The sequence below is a fragment of the Mastacembelus armatus genome, chromosome 21 (genome assembly GCF_900324485.2).
Source record: "Mastacembelus armatus chromosome 21, fMasArm1.2, whole genome shotgun sequence".
In the NCBI taxonomy this organism is placed as follows: Eukaryota; Metazoa; Chordata; class Actinopteri; order Synbranchiformes; family Mastacembelidae; genus Mastacembelus; species Mastacembelus armatus.
In genome coordinates, this window is record NC_046653.1 from 23,792,762 (window position 1) to 23,811,229 (window position 18,468).

General features: G+C 43.3%; 1 protein-coding gene across 3 annotated transcripts in view; it reads right to left on the reverse strand.

Moving 5' to 3' along the window:
* The window catches only part of satb2 (SATB homeobox 2), a 44,662-nt gene extending 36,931 nt beyond the window's left edge, over positions 1–7,731 (reverse strand). For 2 of the 3 annotated variants that reach the window (XM_026295688.1, XM_026295686.1), the window contains exon 1: positions 6,765–7,731. The gene's annotated coding sequence lies outside the window, so the exon portion shown is untranslated. The remainder of the gene's footprint in view (positions 1–6,764) is intronic. The other variant, XM_026295685.1, reaches the window with a different exon arrangement.
* Between the last annotated feature and the right edge of the window lie 10,737 nt (positions 7,732–18,468).

Below are 18,468 nucleotides of genomic sequence, written 5' to 3' on the forward strand. Positions count from 1 at the left end.
AAAAAATCCCTATCTGACAAGTATTAAGAGCTTGGGCAAAATTTCAAAATGAATAATAAATTAAAACCATTAGCTTTGGTCGTGATTAAAAAGTGTGGGAGGCAAAGACCAAAAAATGTAAGTGGCAGAGTTTAATAAAAGGGGCTTAAAAAAAGAAAACAAGTTCAAAGCGAAACAATGAGTGGAAAGCAGTGGGTTTAAATGTGAGTACAGTGGTAGCTATAACTCACAGTGTGAGGCTCACTGGGAAAAAGGGAGGCTTCACAAATAAATCTAACCGCTAACAATGTTGTAGCTACAGTAAAGAACAACTGGCTATAATATAACACTGAAAGAAATTCATTGGCTGCTGTCAGCTGCAATTTAATCCAGCGTGAGGACGTCTTTCTACCTGCCCCATGAAAACTTCCCTTTGCATTTTCAGCTCTTATTTAAAAATTATCCTCCAGACAATTTGTTTCCATCACCAACAAGCCCTGTCCTGTCAAAGCTGCCCCCGCTACCGACGATCCCTATCAAGACCTGCCCTCGGCGACATCTTGCCATCTCACCATCTCACCTGAGAGACACACACACACACACACACACACACACACACACACACACACACACACTACAGCAGAGACACTCAGTTTCCCAGCATCATCTAATCTCTCCACACATCCTGCTTCAATTACATTTCATTTGGTATTTAACTCCAGAGATAAAGAATGTTATCGTGCTGTGCATTTTTTTGTCAACCCTCACACACTTGGTGCCTTCCCCAAGATAAGACATGGCAAATATTACCAGATCAGATGATCAGCAGGTCATGTGGTGTCAGATAAAGCTGATTTTTTTTATTGCAATAACTACATGGAGGAGTGTATCTCCACTTTTTAAACACTTTAGCATTTTTAAGCAGCATAAACGTGTTTTTAATATGCTCAATATACCAATATTATATATTTAAGAGTTTTAATAAAAATGGCTTCATTCCAGAGCTGACCGATAACACTAAAGCACATATTATTTTTAAAAAATCTCAAAAATATTGAAAGTGTGCGTGTATCAATACGCACAATAAAATCTAAAACTCTGATAGCACTAGAATTAACCCTAGATCACGTCACATGAGGTCGTTAAAAATCTTACCTGAACTAAACTGAACTAGGGAATTATAAAAGTCTAAAAGTAAATTACTGTTCAAAAAACTGCATTTACTGCATGTTTTTTTATTGGTTATATGTACTAAAGTAAAAGTGTAAAGTTTTTAGTCAGAGAAGTCAGTAAGTCAGCTGTTTAGGGAGAATCGAACCAAATGCATATTTGCTTCTTTGTTTTTTTTACAGTCACATCTGTGCGTTTATGAAACACTTTCACTGTGGTTCAGCAAACTGCTCTTGGCCACATGCAGGTTTTGTTGCAGGGAGGGTGCAGAGGTGGAAAGTACATTTACTCAAGTATAAGTTCAAGGTACTTGTACATGAAAAAAAGTACAAAAGGTAAAAATTTGCATTCATCATTTCTCAACTTCTCAGTATTATTTTTGTCCCCTAAATTAATTTAACGTGTAAATAATAAGAGCTGAAAAAATTAAACTATTTACTATTTTTCCATTTTCAAAGTTTTGTAGTTTTTAATCCTTTAAATTTATGACACTGTGATGAGTATTTTCTATTTCTTTGCATTTTACACAACAAACACTTCATCAATTAATCAATAATGAAAATAACTTAGTACTTTTACTTTTCATACTTGAAGTACATCTGTCTGATAATACTGTTGTACTAGGATTTCAAGGCAGGACTTTACCTGTGAAGCAGTATTTTTATGACTTTTTTCCAACACAGTCCCTTATTGGAGCTGGTGCTTTTATTGTGTAATTCAGTTAAAGTTAAAGGTTGTTGATGCTTTATGGGTCAAAAAGATGTGAAGGTTTTTAGTTTTTCTTGCTGGTTTCACCAGTAACACTTTGTTAAGTAAGACCAAAAAAGATTTGCAGATCACTGGGTGTCCCTCACGTACGTGTGTTGTAGAGATGGATTCATTGACATCCAGCTCTTACATCCCTGCATCCCCCCTGTTTGTTTTTTGCTTTCAGCACCGTAACATCTCTGAGCTGACGGGTATGAAATTAATAACCAGGGTGTGTCCGCGATATAACACAGTATCATCCGTAGTCATGGGCTGATAAATGCTAATCTGTTTCATGCAATAATTACAGGTGTGTTGAGCAACAAGTTGAGCATGACTTCGACTTGCCTCTGTGACGCCGTATTAACGGCTGAGACTTCCACTACAATCATGGCTTTAGCAACAGGGATCGGTGTTCAAACACTGTCTGCATCCTGAGTTCATCTGCATTGCATTGTTTGATAAGCTGTGTGATAGTTAAAGCAGTTAATAAAGACATGATAAGCAGAGTGGTTACATAGCTGCCATGGAGGCGCATAAATGTAATGTCTTTTTGATAAGGAGAAGGTCATGACACATTTCCCAATTTATTGCTTCTCTGTGTAACTGTCACACCTCTCAGAGAAGCGGACCGTGAATCATGTCTCATGTAGTTTGCATCTTTTTCAATAACAGCTTTAAATGTTTCTGCTTTGAAAACATCAGCTCTGAAAAACCTTTTAGTCCGTTTGCCCCACATTTGTTTGATGCTGCGACAACCTCGTGTTTTGATAAGCCACTATCAAATTCCACATTATTACATGTTCTAGACATAACAAATACACATTGAGGGCCAAAGACAAGCTAGCAGAGCAAAAAATGCAGGCACACCCAAAGAAATAGAAGAGTAGGACACAACAACAAACACACCTATAAACAATATGTCCAGCTCAAAGACGTAAACACACACAAACAGAGGCTAACGTGTAATTCAAAGCCAGTCTAAACTACAAATCAGCCGGCTGACAGACACTGATTGCTAGTCCCATCACTTTCAGAGACATATGGTGGAATGAAGTGTAAAGTGAAACCATGAAAGCTGCTCTCCACTTTTTAATTCCTACTTTTTAAGCTGATTTATTTATCTCAGTCACTCTGTGCTGGCCTGTTATTTTTGTCTCACCTAGAGAAGCACTTTGGGCTGTTCTCCAGCTGCTTTAATGATGAAGCACGACGTGCACAAAATGTGCAAATGTAATGTAACAACAGGCAGAGTACATTAAAAAAAACAAAAAAACAGCTCAGCGGTTTGGGTTTGTCTTTGAGATGCAGTGAAGAAGAACTTGCTTTGGAGTTGCCTCCTGCCTCCCCAACACACACACACACACACACACACTCTTCACTGGAGTCCCATTGTGATAAGTTGTAAGTGTACAGGAAACAGAAAGCAGTAAACACTGCAGCTGCGACGCTCACACACTCGCGCTCTGAGATTTAAAGCCAGAGAGAAGCCCAACAGGGATAATGGTGGGTGAAAAGTTAAGAGGCGAACAGCAGGACACGGCGTTCGGGCTTTGGACGGATCAAACCGGTGGATCTCATTAGTAAGAAATACGACTAACCTTGAGGAGAGAACAACGCTTACAGAAGAACTTACATCGACTCTGAGTCTGTGCTGCTCTTTTACCATTACGCTGGGTGTCTGCTGATGACGAGCTGTGCCTTTAACTTGCAGAGCAGACAGAGAGAGAGTGACCTGTGAGGGCATTATTAGCACTGATATCACAGGAGAATGGGAGGGACGTCACCTATAGGAAAATAGCCAGAGATACGGCTGTTCTTCCCGTTCGAGATCCACTTTTATAGCAGGGTTATCAAGCTATTGGTTAATGCTTGGCTCTGCAGCACAGATAAAAGAAGACAGCAGCAGGAGGAGGGAGGGGGCAGATATTAAAAGCCCTGCTGGCACAGAAACACCCAACATGCACATGTATGCACAGGGAGGAACAGACATAATGAAGCTGGGACATGCTGAAATACTCCTTCACCGTTAACGTGCAACAAAATGAGCAGAGATGGTGCCGAGGGTAAAGAAGGAACGTTATGATTCACAGAATTAGTTTTATTTTTTAAAATCTGAAAACAATCGTGGCTATTGATGAGAAATGATTGCTGTTAGCAGTACATTACATTAGTTGTAAATGGTTTATGGCCATCAGATGTGTTATGGAGAGAGAGTTGTGATGAGGGGAGGCGACACCTTCTTGGTAAACACACATTTACTTTTTGTATCTCCAGAGAGGGCCCACAAACTCAAACACACTAAGCAAAACAAGCAGGCTGAGGGGGCGAGACCAGGCCTCCCGGCAAACATGTTTGTCTCTCCTGTAAACATCTCGTTTGATAAAACGGGATGAGGAGCTTCGCAGTCAGAGCCTCGCCCTTCCAGAGAGAGGATGCACACGCATACACACACTCATCCACACAGAGCTGCACACACACACAGGCAGTACGTCGCACAAACCGCAGCCAGCACGCTGCACACACTCGCTGCTTTGACACTTCCAGGGACCACACACTGACTCAGAAAACAGCCGCACAGAGCAGCAACAAACAGGAGAGAGATGTGCATGTGCAGTGCAGGGGCTGGACAAGTGAATGGTGCCATAATATGTTTCAGCCCAGTGCACTAATACAACTTCTCCTGCTAACTTGTCCACCACACACATGCACAGAGCAGAAAACTGCAGTGTAACATTTTTGCTCCGAGCTCTGCAGGAGGCGTCAGAGGTGTGTGAGCGCACAGAGCAGCTCTGACTCCCACAGCTGGAGAGGAGCATCACCAGCGAAGCTCCTCTCTGCCCACAGAGTCTAATCTGCTCTTTAATGGCACAGACACACCCTTATGTCACATGTGGTCCACACACAAAGACAGTGAGTTTCCTGAAATACTGAAATGGATGATGTGTGAAGTCAGATTATTAATGTCTGACTCGTTCAGGTCAGATTACAAAGTGACCCAGGGCCCCGATAGAAGCTGCTCTGCAGGAGAAATTTAGAAATAAAATAAAAGAAGAAGAAGTGCAAAGCCAAGCTGAAGAATGTCATTACCTGTGGGACTTTGCAGACCATAAATCATTTCCTCAGCAAACCCACGAAAAAAAAACCTCTCACACATATTTCTCCCGTCCAGCTCAGTCAAAGCCAAAGAAAATACTTTTTTGATATGAAGAGTCTGCAGTCAGACCACCTCCCTGTCACGACCCGACTGACTTTGCGCGGTGCGTAAACTTTTTAACAAGTGTGCAAACTTTAAACAGACAGCAGGCCAGAAAGCTGGAGAGTCCCGTCACAGCGGCTGAGACGAATTCGTTTTTTCCCCAGGTGGTTTGCTGAAAAATCCCGTTTTTAAATGTTTGTATTTATGTTATTCTAATCTTTGATTAGCGCCTTGACGACATTTGCGCGCAGCGTTTGCAGGTGGTTATTTATAATTAATTATTATTCCAGTTGTTTAATTATATTATCGCTCTTACAAACAAAATCCTTATTTTTCTGCGTTGATATTCACCTGAGGCCAAAGCTGCACTTCAGGAATCCTCTGTGACATTTGTGTGAAAGAGGCTGGAGCGTCCCTGCGTTTAATTTGGTGAGAAAAACGTGAAGGCAGTTCGGAGAAGGGGCAGCTGAGTCAGTTGCAGCTGTGAAGGCCGGACAGGGCAGGAGGTCTGTCCCTGTGACATTACGGTGATATTACGGTAAAACGGTGTTTGTTCAGCCCATTGTCTGACTCGATTGTTTGACTTTTTTGTTTTGAAAATCTGAATCTAGATTTCGACGCAGATGTTGGTTTGGTTTCTTGTGTTTAGTGCAGGACAAACTATTGCTCCTGACAGGACGGTGTGCAGGAGGACTGGTTCTCATTTGGAGCCAAACGCATTTGGCTTCAGTTTCGGTTGATTACTCAGAGCAGACTCGAGGCCTTTTTCGTCCCAGACCTCTTCACATTCCGCGATCAAACCTGACTTTTCTCTCATCTTCACATTTCTGAAGCTTTGCTGAGCGTTTTCCAACAAACCGAGGCTCCGCAGCTGCAGCTGACTGTCCCTGCGCTGCTGCAGAGGCGACAAGGCCCCTGTAGCGGCCGCAAACACTTGGACCGTGTCCGTCTCTCCGCTCTGGTCCCTGCATGTGTTTTATTCAGCTTCAGCAGCGGCGACAAACTGAGAAGGGGCCGCGATAATTTCAACTATTTAAGAGTGAGTTAGTAAATATGAGCAGCGTGTTTCTGAAAATCTGATTTATTCTGTTTTAACCTCCACACACACACACACACACACACACACACACACACACACACACACACTGTTTTTCGCACTTTTAAACTTTAGCTAAATTATTGTGAAACACTGCAACGTTTTTCTCAAGGCTCCATAATTTGAACACAATATTTAGAGACTGCTGAGGTACTTTAGTAACTTAGATGCTGTAACACATCTACACCATTTCAAAATAAATAAAGCTCATTTTTACATTCAAAACAAACTCGAGTTATTAGAAAACATATTTTGGCACACAGCTGTTCCAAGAAGATAAATTTAATCATACACAGGAAATTATAATAAATCTGCATTTGTTGGTAAAAAACTACAGCAACTAATTAGAACAATATTGATCCTAATTACAGTCAAAATGACTTTATTACTGCTCCTTATTTATTAGAATTAAACTCATTATCTGCGCTAATAATAAAGTATGAATTTAATCTGTTTGGTCGAATTAAAACGTTTCTAATACCGGATCCTTTTATTTTATCACTTATCGGTTCATAGTGATTTACAGCCATATGTGTGTGTGTGTGTGTGTGAGTGTGAGAGTGAGATACTCACTGTTCACGGCGTGTCTGTAGCGCTGCTGGCCGCTGAGGAGGCTCTGTCCATTGATCAGGAGTATTGAATCCAGGGCTGGGCTTGGGTTCGGCTCCAGGACACACGGTGGATCAGGCTGGAACTGTGCTAAGTCTGGACTCGGAGCCGGACCGGAGATCCACAAAGAAGAAAGTTTCAGTTAGTGGTGGCGGTGTGTGTGTGTTTGTGTGTGGGTGTGTGTGGAGGTGGACGGAGGATGCGCGTCTGTGTGGACGTCGTGGCCGAGAAAGAGAGGCTTGTCCCGGAGCCGTTGTCGGACCGGAGAGCACACACGAACTTGGTATTTCACCGCGGTCTGCACTTTTTTCTCTCTCCGTCCTCCCGTTACGCCTCTGTCCGCCTTTTAGTTCAAACCACGTATTTATGGCGTGAGTCTGCCCTCCTCTGAACTCACGGCTTCATCCTCGGAACAGAGAAAGCGCAGAAACAACGCGACACTGCCGGGAAAACTCTCGACCCCGCAGCCCGGGACAAACGCCAAACACAAGCCTGACCGAAAAACGCGCGCCGGTGTCACGGTCACAGTAATGGCGGGATTTAAACGATGCAGAGGACCGGTTTCTAATCAGACTGTGTCACTTTCAATCTCTCCCCGTGCCAACGGGCGCACTGACTGATAGAGGGAGGAGAGAAGGGAGGAGAGACAAAGGAGCCAGGGGAGGGAGGGAGCAGAGGGGGCGTCAGAAAACTCATCTGACCCGTGACAGCGTTTGTGGGACGGATTCCGCGTATTGGACTCAAAAATATTAGGAAGTGCCTGAGAAAACTTTATTCATAAATAGTGTTTTTACGCGACGACAGATCACAGGCTGCAGCCACGCAGCGACCCCAGGCCCACCAGGCCAGGTTGTTCTTCCACATGCGTAAAAGTGTGTTTTTACTTTCCTGAAGCAGAGCAGCCTTCTTCTATCAGACGCATTAGAGACAGGATCCATGTCCCACTGAGAGCCCGCCCTACCTGAAGTCCGGGCACTCTCGCGTTAATAAATAGCCTCAGAATAAGTCGGGGATGAGCTCCCTCTCCCCCCTGCTCCTCCGGGTCAGTGCAACTGCGCTGTGTGATGGGATCCCTGTTAATGATAAACCTGGGACTTGATAGACAGATGTCACAGTGTGGTGTCTCACAGATACGGAGGCCAGCGAGGGTCAAATCACACTGACGTGGAAAGTTTTCTGAATGCAAAAGAAGCGTGTTGAAAATACCCGCCATAAGTGTGTGACTCATCTGCAGAGTGAAAATAGTGACGCTGAGGCAGGAATGATTTCAGAAAGTGTTATGACAGCGGACCAACCGCTGGTAAAACAGTTCTGCAGTAGGCCTGTCCTGAGGAAACCATCTACTCTCAGCACCGCTGTACCTGTGAGCAGCTGAAGCCACAGGTTGGTAACATCTGCAGCGCTGTGCGTAAAACGCGTCCAGGTGTCTGCCGCACTCCTCTGAAAGAGCGCGGAGAGATTTGAGGACGCGCAGGCCTGTTTTTCTCTTGATCAAACCAACGAAATCACAACAAAGCACCTTGACTGAAAATCCCCAAATCTACTGGACACTGGTCCAACCAGGCTCATGGCTCCCGCTGGCTCTTCAGTGAAGACATTAGTGTCTCACTGCATCAGGAGCGTGTCCATCAGCCTCACTGTGTAAAGACTCAGCTGCTCTGTCAGCGTCGGGACACCTGGCGGGGGGAACGGTTTGCTTTAATATGATAATGACGGGGACGGTGCGCGCTGACTGCTGGGAACAGACGCATTCAGGCCTCATGACAGTGTGTGTGTGTGTGTGTGTGTTTGTGTGTTTGTGAATTTTGTGTGGTGAAATTAACAAGTTGCCCCTTTGCCATTTACACCTTTCTGTTGAATTGTTGCGGGTTATTTTAATTTGACGGTGAAGGCTCGTTAGAGGTTTAAAATAACAGCGTTAATCCCCAGTTTATTCTCACCACACGCTGTTAAACCCAAAGTGTCTGCGGTTTTTAGAAAAGGCGACATTTAAACTCTGCTCTTCGGTCCAGGAGAGGAACACTCTCCCCCCTTTAGGTTCCTTTGATTTACAATAATCAGTTGTCCTTAAATTTACTGAGCTGCTGGGGACACGATCAACTTGTCCCGGTGGATTTGCAGACATGTTTGGTTTTATTGTGGCTTTACAGGCCCCTTTAAACCTGCGAATGTGTGAGAAATATCTTGCATGTAGTTAATTTTTAATTGATTTCTGTTAAACCCAGTGCATCAGTCCAAAAGTTATGTTGGGTTAAATATTTAATCACGTCAGCTATAATGACTGAATCAAGATGTGAGTTTAAGCTTTACACGCACACGATTTAACGACTAAAATAAAATTTAAAAAAACTAGTCGAACTCAAAAGTCGTGATTTCTCGCAATGTTTCAATATTTCACATATTTCTCTCAGGTCAGGATAAATCACACCATGAGGTTTATTTTGTCGTGTTAACTGAGTGTAAATGTTTCTTTAAGTCATGGTGCGGACACTGGGCAGCAGCAGGTCTGACTGAATTATTGAAGCCCGGCGGGGAATCGTTTGCCTGCAGCTCCATCCCTCCCACTGTTCTCCGTGTCAGGGGGAACTGGGAGGTCGGAGCCCAAACAAGCGTAAAAAGCTGCTCGGCGCCGTGAAGCGCAGTGAAATATTGATCCCTGAAATCGGCCCGATGGAATCACTGGTGCAGTCCTGCGCCCCCAGAGCGTCAGTAGGACCTGGCAGTGATTGTAGACTAATGTGGAGCGCTTATCATTATTAAAAACACATTTTACGCACAGGTAAGCAAGCCGGTCACCTCCTCTGATCCCAGCGAGCCTCCACACTCCCCCGCTCCACCCGCCTACTGCTACACCCCCACCCCCACCCCCCAAAAAGAAAAGAATAACATGCTTTTATTTATTCCACATCCAAGGACCAGACTCACTTACAGAAAGTGATCCTGTGAGTTTAAGCAGAGCAGACCTCCAGCACTAAACTCTTTAAAATCCATGGAGTCAGCAGAATCGGCCAGAGGAGATTCGTCTGGCTCGGATCAAGAAAAAAAGAATATTAATCAGTCACTGTTAGTGTTTACCTTGATTTTACACCAGGGCGCAGGGCATGGGGCTTTATTTACAGTGTACACACTGAATTTACTCATTCAGTATAGACCTACCTCAGAAAAGAGGAACTGTTCTGCTCATACCTGCGGTCACCTACAGCACAACTCAGCTCTGCGTCGAGCACCGCAGAAAGGCCGTGTGCGGTTTTCAGACGCCTGTTGTCACCTTCTGCGTGCGGGACTGAGAAAACCAGCAGCATCACTTGTGCAAACAGCGCGGCTGTGTGGCGAAGAGGCAGGGGAGAACAGCAAAGACGAGGCCAGGGCCCCAAACCAAAACATCTGCAGCGAGTGGCAGAAACAAACCCTCGCGTCTCACATCGACTCTCAGCGCCTTAAACCTGCAGCGAGAGATGCTTTGTTGGCATAATGTCCCGAATCATGTCTGGATGCAAGTTGGTTTCTACTCTCATCTGTGTTTACGGAACCAATCAGATGTGGGATTTGTCCACCTGAGGCAGAAATTTGTCAGAAATGTCAGGATCCGCATGGGAAGTAACATGAAACAGGTTATAATGTGTATGTTGTAGATGTATATTGTGGCCTCCTTAAAACCTCATTCTCGTTTTTATCATTAACGCAAATAGTGAATTAAAACACAACCAACGTTTGAAACGAAGAGTTTTCACTCCGTTTGTGTCCACATGACGTAAACACGATGCGGGTTAGGAAAGTTTTTATTTAATGTGAATATTAGGGACAAATAGGGACAGGATGAAAGGTCCATACACACAACAGGAAGCAGATCACATCCACTGTCTCCCGATGCTTTTACAAATAACGAAGCAGTATGGCCGTATTTTCTGATGGGACCTAATTTTTCATGTCACCGCTTCAGGCCATAGGAAACAGAATTTATTCCATGAATGTGACAAAAACAGGCCTGCGAGGAAAAATATAAGAGAATTTCAACCATTGCCAAAATACTGGAACTGGAAAATATTTTAGAAACTCTGACGAAAATTTAGCTAGAAGTTCAACAAACCTAAAATATAATTCAATAATAACTAAATTCAAATAACAAAATCAATTAAATCCAACCGAATTTTATTTTTATTCGGCCCCTGCCTCATATAATAATAATAATAATAACTATTATTATTATTATTATTATTATTATTATCATTATTATTATTATGTGGGTTTATTTTAAATTATTATTGCCATTATTATTATCATTATTATTATTATTATTATTGTTATTGTTCTTGTTGTTGTTGAATTTCGTTGTGACTGAGTGAAAGGTTTTTTAACTTCCGTTTCCCAGTCTGTCGCTGAGTGAAGCTCATGGTTAGAATCAGCTCTAATTGAAAACGAAATTAACTAACACATAACGAACAACAGACGTGAGACACGAAACAGACGATTGAACAAAAAATCTGAGCAAAAATAATCACATATTTTGCAGATCACCTAGTTCAGGTTCGTGTTTGTGGTTTGCTCGCTCGAGGCTGTGACCACCCGTCAGTGCACAGATTTAAAGGCCCATGTGAGTTTCTCCTCTGCAGTAAACGAGACTCTAATATTCCTCTGTTCGATTAAAGAGCAGCTGATGGGCCAAAGCGCCTCAAATGGCTTGTTTTTAAAGGATGTATCTCGTTTCCGCGCAGGATTAATTTGTCTTTTAGCGCACTTTCTGCCCTTTCCCAAATTGCTTCCATGCACAGGTCACGACTCACGACTCCATTATTGCTGCTCCGCACCATTTTCACTGGTTTTACGCTGCAGGGCACCGCAATAACACCACAGCTTATGTAGTAATAAAAAAAAAATAATAATAATAATGATAATGATAGTTGTATTGGCATTATTATTATCATGCCATTTATTTTTATTTTGTAAACTGGATTAACAGTAATCCCTAATCAGATCTGTGTTCTGACTGTTTTTAAGGGCTTTTATTTAGAAAAAAACTTAGTGTGCGCGAGTTAAATTTTTTTAAGGTTTTTAAGGGATTTTAAGTTGTAAATACATGATTGTTTATTAATGTTACACCAGTTATTTATTTTGGATTGGTTACAAGCCATTAATCATAAAACGTTTTGGTTGCCAGGTTGGAAATAATTCCTGATGGTCTGAACTGTAATAAACTGCAGAGATGTGTAATAATAAATAAAATAATAATTTATTGATGGATAACAAACCTTCACACCTGCATCATTAACAAATCCAGATGAAGAACACTGCGCAGCAAACTTGGCAACCTGAGATTTGTTCTTATTGGTGGCTTATATTTGATCAAATTAATCAAAACACATTAATAAAACATTAAATGAAGATTAATTACCACTGTTTATAAATCACCTTTTATATTTGAGCATTTTTCTACCTTTTCTGTTAAACAGGGATTAACAAAATAATAAAGGGGGAAATAGTGGAAAAACCAAATTATGGTTTTACTTTTTAGATGCACAAATGTACAGGAAGTGAAGTCCGAGGTGTTTTAGACCTTAAAGCTCAGTCAGTGTGACTATCAGACAGCAGCTTCTCAGTGTGCGAGCGCTGATATGCAGCACACAGGATTGTTTTCCCTCTGGTAAAAGCCGTGGCCCTCGCTGGCAGCCCCCGCAGCCTCTTTTCCTCCCAATAAGTTCTTACCTGAAATCAAATCCGCCTGCTTAACGAGGAGGGGGCGAGTTGGAGAGAGAAAGGCGGTTGTGAACGTCGGCACTCTGCACTATGTCATCGGGCACAAGTATTTGACAGTTGGAATTATCTGTAAATACTTCATTAAACTGTGTATGAGTTTCCCTCTTGTGCCTCATGGTCCACTTCTGGTTAAGATTTACAAATGATAACATAAACACGTTGAAAAAAAAGAAAAGAGAAATTCAATTCTCATTCGAAAAGAATTGGAGAAAGAGGGAGGGAACAGGGGGAGGAGGTTGGGAGGATTTGATTGGGAGCAACAAAACAGCGGAGGTCTGTGTAATGAGGTTTGGAAAGTGTGTTCAGTGTTTGGAGGCCAGGGTTTACGTGACCTGCCAGAGGGATCGTCTTCCAAACGGACACGGTGCCAGAGGCTGAGCTGAGCTGTGCAGGCATTCGCCGCCAGCTGTATAAGTTCTATTAAATCTGTTCTCAAAGTGCCCCAGACGTTTGAGGTCATCAAAAAGATGAGTCGAATTCATCCTGCAGCCTGGTGTTCAACACTCAGCTGCAATAATATTCAAATCAAACTTTCTTTGCCAGTCTATGACAGTTTTCCTTGATGGAGACTCACAGCACCTAAATTTAGCAGGCCAGCACAGGATGAGCTTCAGAGCTGCACACACACACAGAGTCACAGGAAATGAACATGTTCCCTGGCTCTAAGATAAAACTGTAAAGTCCGTTTCACTTCTTCTTGGCTCTGAGGCCGACACCATCACCACTGCAAACACCCTCATGTCAGGCTGTCTGTGCTAATAACCAGGGAGCCGGCCTCTCAGACCCGAGAGCCGCATGTCAGGAGCTGGCTGATGTGTGGGGGAAATGGAAACTGATACGGTTTGAAAGCGTCTGCACTGGAGGAGGAGGCAGGAGGTGGACGGGGTGGAAACAAATGGAGATTTTAAAGAGCAGAGAGTGGAAATGGGAACTAGAGAGGAGGGTGGGCAGAGCAGTCACAGGTGAAAAGGAGGCCCTGCGTATTAAAACACACACACACACACACACACCGGTCCTACCATGAAGCACAGCCTCCTGGAAACGTCCACAGCCGCTGGCGGCGTCACGACTTCGCCGACATCTCGTCTCCGGCTCTGCAGACACTGGGACGCAGCTAGAAAACAGCCTTGTGGGTAAATAAGGTTGTGGGATAGTGGATGGTTTCACTTTGCAGGTCCCCCCTGGGGGGTGGAGTCCATGCATTCAGAGTACGTCAATCATTTACTGTCAGACACCAATGAGGAAGCTGTTGTCTCCCAGAGTAAATCCCTTTGATTCCTTTAAAAGGGGTCAATGATTGAAAACATGCAGAGAGGGACACCCATGCTGGCTCGCGGAGCATTTAGTGTGTCTAGATATTTCTGTGTGTGTGTTACTGATTCCTGACTGGCTGTCGGAGCGATAATGATCTTCCCGGCCGTGTGGAGGCTGCGGGGTCAGAGGTGACCTCACCGCTGTGATCCTGTGTTTGTTTTTGCTGTGCTGCCCTTGGACGGGTTAACAAAGCACACGGAGCATCAGCTGGGCCGTGCACTTCCTGTGACGCACGCCGTCACACGGAGACACCGGCCTGTGAGAGGCGTCTGACGGTCACTTCCACATGTGTTGATGGGCCCTGAGTGAACTAATGTAAACTGGTGAAATGTTATCCCACCACTGGGAGGACAGGAGCCCAAACGGCCCCACGGCTGCTCACCCCCCCCCCCCCCCCCCCCCCCCGATGTTCAACGAACGTGGACAGACCTTGATGCACTTCTTCCTTTCTTACTTACATTTACTGCACTTGCCTTTTATTTTCATGCAGGTCTTTGGTTTGACATCTAGTTTGACATGATTTCACCCATTAAAACCTCTTCAACTCCTCAACACATGCCCTCGTTTTCTTATGTGTCACCTCAATTACAATCATTTCAATATTCAGCATGTTTGTACCATAAACCTGGACAGAATCTTTTTAAAGCATTTATTCAACAGTAAATCTGTCATGTTTCATTAGGGTACACGAGGGTTTCTGAAAAAGGCTCTGACCAGGACATACAGGCTGTTTCTTAAATGTTGATATTTCTGTAACTTTCCATTGAACCAGCTGTAGTTGTACAGTAATAATCTGCTAAAGATCTTTGGGAGTACTGGGGAGTTGTATAAGACGTTTGTGGTTCCAGAAAAAGTTGCGCAAAATGTGGTAAATTTCCCAAAGTGATGACTTGGTAAAAAAAACTCTGGGGGTGTGGAGTTAGAAAGGAGCGAACAGACCTCTGTGGCTGCACCATTAACTAGACCTAGCATAAACCTCCAGCTGAACTGTCAGAGGTGGAGTTGCATTGTGGGTAATGTAGGCACCAGGGAAGATTAATGTGTGGAATAAATAAGATAATATCCATGGAGTGTGACAGAATTACACTGAACAGTTTCCATATTTATTTATGTGTTTAAGTCAGAAAATTCTTTAAATCAGCATCAATTATTTTGTGAGTTTGAAGTGCAAGAAGTACTCTGGTCCTTTACTGCAGTAACAGTAGAAATACCACAGTGTAAAATCCTCTGTTCCAAGTAAAAGTCCTGCATTCCAAATGTTACTGCAGTAAAAGTCCAAAAGTACCATCATCCAAATGTACTTGAAGTATCCAAAGTAAAAGTACTAATTGTGCAGAATGGCCCATTTCACATGAAGGTATCTGATATTATTGGATTCTAATTATTGATGATTATTGTATTGATCACTTTAATGTTGGAGCTGATGTTAACTACCTTATATACTTCTAATTTGAAGTACTTTATATACCGCCGGGTAGCTGATGTTAACTACCTTATATACTTCTAATTTGAAGTACTTTATATACCGCCGGGTAGCTGATGTTAACTACCTTATATACTTCTACTTTGAAGTACTTTATATACTGTTGGGTAGCTGATGTTAACTACCTTATATACTTCTAATTTGAAGTACTTTATATACCGCTGGGTAGCTGACGTTAACTACCTTATATACTTCTAATTTGAAGTACTTTATATACTGCTGGGTAGCTGACGTTAACTACCTTATATACTTCTAATTTGAAGTACTTTATATACCGCTGGGTAGCTGATGTTAACTACCTTATATACTTCTAATTTGAAGTACTTTATATACCGCTGGGTAGCTGATGTTAACTACCTTATATACTTCTAATTTGAAGTACTTTATATACCGCCGGGTAGCTGATGTTAACTACCTTATATACTTCTAATTTGAAGTACTTTATATACCGCCGGGTAGCTGACGTTAACTACCTTATATACTTCTAATTTGAAGTACTTTATATACCGCCGGGTAGCTGATGTTAACTACCTTATATACTTCTAATTTGAAGTACTTTATATACCGCTGGGTACCAGTAAAAAGTACAAGTTTTGGCTCTGACATGTAGTGAAGTCCAAGGATGAAGTAGCACCAAATGGAAATACTCAAACTGCATCTATCACATAACTGCACTTTTGTACAGTACTTGAGGTAATGTAAACAGTTTTCTACCAAACCACCTGCAAAACCTGATGTACTTCACTGATCTTACGGCCAATTAAATCCTACATTAAATTAACACAGGTATCAGAAACACAGATTCAATAGAACATGGTTTGCAGATAAATAGGGGTGTGGGATTAAAACACAGTGTTTGTCCGACATTTTACATGCATGTCACAAATAAACAAAATAAAGTGAAGCAACCAATTAAAGTTGAAATATCCTAAGGTCTGAACAGTATTCTTCACAGGATTTAATCCAGACTTTGGTAAACCTCTTCTAGTGAGTTAGGTCAAGTCTTTTGTTACATGGACGTCCTTAAAGCACAGTCACAGCTCCTGCAGGATTTGATGTATTTAATCGACAGGCTTTCCCCTGGAGACACTTCTGTGGCGTAGCCTCCTTACAAATATAATAGCAGCCACATAAGAGCGCTGTGGAGGCAGCTGTGCTGACTGTAGCTGTGCCAGCGGAGGTATGCTAATGGAGTCAGAGGATAGTTCTGTGTGCGTCACAGTTCTCCTCTGAGTATGGTGGTCGGTTGCCCACCCACCTCCTTAATTTTCATACTTCAAACACTAAACAAAGACCCAGTAATACAGAACATACTGGGGGGTTGAGGGCCAAAGCACCGGACAAAGAGTGAGGGGGAGAAAGAAGAAGGAGGTATCCACTTAATCAGTCATTATTTATAGTCCAGAGAGGTTTAAAATCAACATGTTCAGGAACCTGGACCAGGCCTTATGGCTTTATAACTGCTGTTCAAATAATCACAGCACAGATACCAGATATGGATCATTCCACCTCAGCTCCTGCCTCTCTCTCCCTCACATCCTCTCCACATCTTAGACATCAGGCTCTTTTCTGAACTCGCCCATTTTTACTTAAAAGTCTCTTAAACTCTTTCTGAGCTCACACAGCACCTGTTTGCTTTCCTCTGCACTTTGCTGCCTTTGGCTATGGCAGGAGAGAGAATAGTCAAGCGTGTTACGTTAAAGGTGTCTTTGCATTAGTGTGTGCATGAACACACATGCGGGTACAGATGCTTCCCTGTGTGTGTTGTGTGTGTGTGCGTTGCTTTGCTGTTGAAATGAAAACAAATGGGGAGCCTAAGCGAGGTGAACATGACTGATGGAGCTGCTCAGAGCGAACAGAAGCATTAGTGTGTATGGAGAGTAGTCTGGTTTGGCACATGGGAAATGTGTGTGTGTGTGTGTGTGTGTGTGTGTGTGTGTGTGTGTGCGCACTAGGGGGGTGAACAGAGGAATGGGAACGACAAGGCAGATGAGGGGAATGGTGGGATGGAGTCAGTGAAGGTCTGACATTGCCAGAACCTGCCATGTGTCATTGATTAACCGGGTAGAGTTGCAATGATTTAGTTGACAAAGCATCACATTAGTGCTGTGGATCCAAGTGTGTGTGTGTGTGTGTGTGTGTGTGTGTAGATTAATGATCCGAGGAAAAGCCAGATACTTATTGACATAAACTGAGGTGCCAAAGTGTTACCATGACATTGTTTTATTTCTCACTGTGCTATTTTTCTTTTATTACCACGAGATTATTGAGTATGACTGCAATACTTTCTTGGAACTGGTAATTGCAAAACACTTTGCAGTAAAAACTAAAACAGAAAACGGGACAGCAGTTGTTTGGTTGTATTGTCGTAGAAATGTTGGGATGCATACAGCACAATTCAGACGATTAGTTTCACGCAACAAATGAAATCCACTTGGGTGAGTTATGCTTGACTTTCTGACCAACACGCAAGTGTTTTTGAAATTATACAATGGGCTTGGATTTGGTTTTGTGGACATTAAATTTATGGCGCTTGCTCAACTCATAAACGAGCGTAAAACCATTCAAACCCTGGGAAACGGTGAAAAGGCACCAGGAGCTACGTTGGCAGCAGAGATCAAATATGCTGGTTCAGCTGCACCGCAGAGCTGACTGTAAGCAGCGTGAAATACTTGTGCTGCTGCTACTCACAGTGCGAGTGTGAGTCAGACGGGGGGGAATGTGTGTGCAGAGGTGAAAGGGCCAGGCAGACGAGACAAGAGCAGTGGATAAGTGAGGGACGGGAACGGCCGACACTTTTCTTCAACTGAAGCTGGACCTGTTTTTTCTCAGCGTGAGGAGAGAGAGAGAGGGAGCGGGGTCTTTGCAGGGACAAGGCCAGACTCGGTGTTGTGTGGCTGGGGGGAGGAGATGGAGGGGGTAAGATGAGGCAGCTCTAGACCTGGGGGGGCTGTCTGTCTGTCTCGGCGCTGTGGAAGGCCTGCTCCTGGGGCTAACTGATTAGGCCATAATTTGAGGGGTGTCTTGAGGGAGCAGCCCCCTGTTTCGCCCACCACTACCACCCATGGGAGGCTGGAGTAGGCGCAATAGGACCCGGGTATATCAACACACACACACACA